This window comes from Chrysochloris asiatica, unplaced genomic scaffold, assembly GCF_000296735.1.
Source record: "Chrysochloris asiatica unplaced genomic scaffold, ChrAsi1.0 scaffold00309, whole genome shotgun sequence".
In the NCBI taxonomy this organism is placed as follows: domain Eukaryota; kingdom Metazoa; phylum Chordata; class Mammalia; order Afrosoricida; family Chrysochloridae; genus Chrysochloris; species Chrysochloris asiatica.
Window position 1 is genome coordinate 199,764 of NW_006408827.1, and position 2,504 is coordinate 202,267.

Genomic DNA, 2,504 nt, shown 5'->3' on the forward strand with positions numbered 1-2,504 from the left:
AAGTTTTGTAACATAAAGGGAGTAGTTAACCTTCCATTCTAAGAACAGAGGACCCTAGAGCCATCAAGGGAGAAGAGCATGAGCAGAATGTTGGACACTATCCAGAGATACAGTGAGACCAGAGATGGGGCAGAGATAATGACATGAAGAGATAAATCAGCTGAAGTTCATGGAAAGAGAAAGGCTGTGTGCTGGTGGCCAGGAGGCAGCCTTGCAGAATGTGCCCTTGGGTTGTTTAAATTTATAATAATATATAATTATTCCTGAGTGTTTTTGTGTACAACAAAAAACAAGCAAAAAACAACAAAGGGAATAGAAACAAATACTGTTGAATAATGATCCATGGAGGGGATTGTAATCAATGCAATGAAACAAAATATGGTAGGATGAGTGCAAAACCATGTATAAAGTATCACTCAATTCACAATAATAGCTTTTTTACTTTTGAGTTTTTATTGTGAATTGAGTGATAGTTTACATGGGAGAACATCAGCTTTGCATTCGTCCTATTGTATTTGTTTCATTGCAATGATTATAGTCCCCTCCATACATCATTAAACATCCAAAGGTTACACCTTGCAAGCCTGCCCCCTGGCTGTCAGTACACAGCCTCTCTCCCTCTTTGAGTCCAGAGTTCCCAGCTGCTCCATCTCTCCACGTCATCATCTCTGCCTCCATCTCTGGCATCACTGTTTTTCTGGGTAGGATCCTGTAATGTGCTCTTCTCCCAGATGGTCCCAGGGTCCTCTGCTCTTGGACTGAAAATCAACCACTCCCTTCCTTTTGTTATAAAACATCTACTTTTACATTTGCAACACTCATAGTCAGTCCTGATAGCAATTAATAATAGCTTTTTAAAATAATAATAATAATAATAATGAGAGATCTTTGCCACAAACAAATCTGTTTTGGAAGAAGCATAACCAGAATGCTCCTCTGGATAAAGAATGTTAGGACTTCATCTCTCGTACTTTGGAAATGTTGTCTTGATGGACAAATCTCAAAGGAGAACAAAATGTTGGGTAAAGTGGAGGGTTTGCAAAAAAGAAGATCCTCAGTGAGACAAATTGACACATTGGTAGAAAGAGTGGGCTCAACATAAAAACAATTAAGTGAATGCCACAGGATCATGCACTGTTTCATTCTCTTTTACATTGTGTTGCTATAAGTCAGAACCTACTCAAAGGCACCATCAACATTAACAACAAATATACATTTTCAGAAAAACAGATTGTGTTAAAAGGAAGTTCCTGTAATAAACATTCACTTTGTAGCAGTTGTTTATCAAGATATATTTTTAATCAACTACGCATAAGGCTAAATTCAGTAAAGCAACAAGCAATGTAGCTAAATGGAGGGACTGGACCCATAGAAGCATATGATATTTGCTCAGAAATTACTAAGTAAAACCCTAGGGGAAAAAAAGTAAAATCACTGATTTTATATTTACTTAACAAAATAATGACGATTGCCTTCCACTGGAAAGTCTTTAGTCATAACACCTTTGCAGAACTCTGAGAAGAAATATAGGCTATCATGATCTTTTTCATCATACTGATTTATTCATTTCTGAAAAATATATACATGTGAAAACTTAGACAACTTGGTATATGTCAGGTAAAGTGTCAATAACTAGTTGTAAGCACAAATACAATGATCATATAGTGTACGGCTCATTAACAATTTTTTTATTATACTATTGTATTTGTATTGTTTTTGTGGCTGATAGATGCTGTAAGGTTGTCTATGACTCATAGCAGCCCTATGGACAACAGAGTACAACATTACCTGATCCTGCATTAGCCTCACAATATATGTTACATTTAGTCAGCTGCTGCAGCCACTGTGTCAATCGATTTCATGGGGAGTCTTTCAGGTTGTCACTGGGCCTCCACTTTACTAAGCACGATGTCCTTCTCCAAGGACTAATCCCTCATGATAACATGTGTAATGTATGAGAGGCAAACTATTACCATCCTAACTTCTAAGGATCATACTGGCTGTACTTCTTCCAACACAAATTTGTTTATTCTTCAAGCAGTCCATGGTATTTTTACTCTTCCTTACAACCTTGTTCTATTCCTTCCACCTTATACTATTCCTTCCACCTTATTCACTGTTCAACTTTCACATATCTTCACATTCTAATCACCAGTAATTATTAATATATCTTGTTTGAATGTTTGATCAATTTCAGACATAAGTAGTTTGTTGTTATGTGCTATCATGCTGATTCTGACTCATAGCAACCCTGTATAGGGTTTCCAAGGAATAATGGGTGGATTTTAAATGCCTACCTTATCGTAAGCAGTCCAGTACTTTTCCTACAGTGCCACACCTGGAGTCCAAAAGAAGTTGATATAATGTCTCAGTTTTGTCATCACTGACTTTAGTAGTTTGTGTGAAAATTTAAATAATAGTGGTATTAATTGGTCTTCCATGTGGGTCTCCTGGTTGGCGCTGCAGAATAATACACTGAACCACAAGGTCAGTTTGAACCTCAA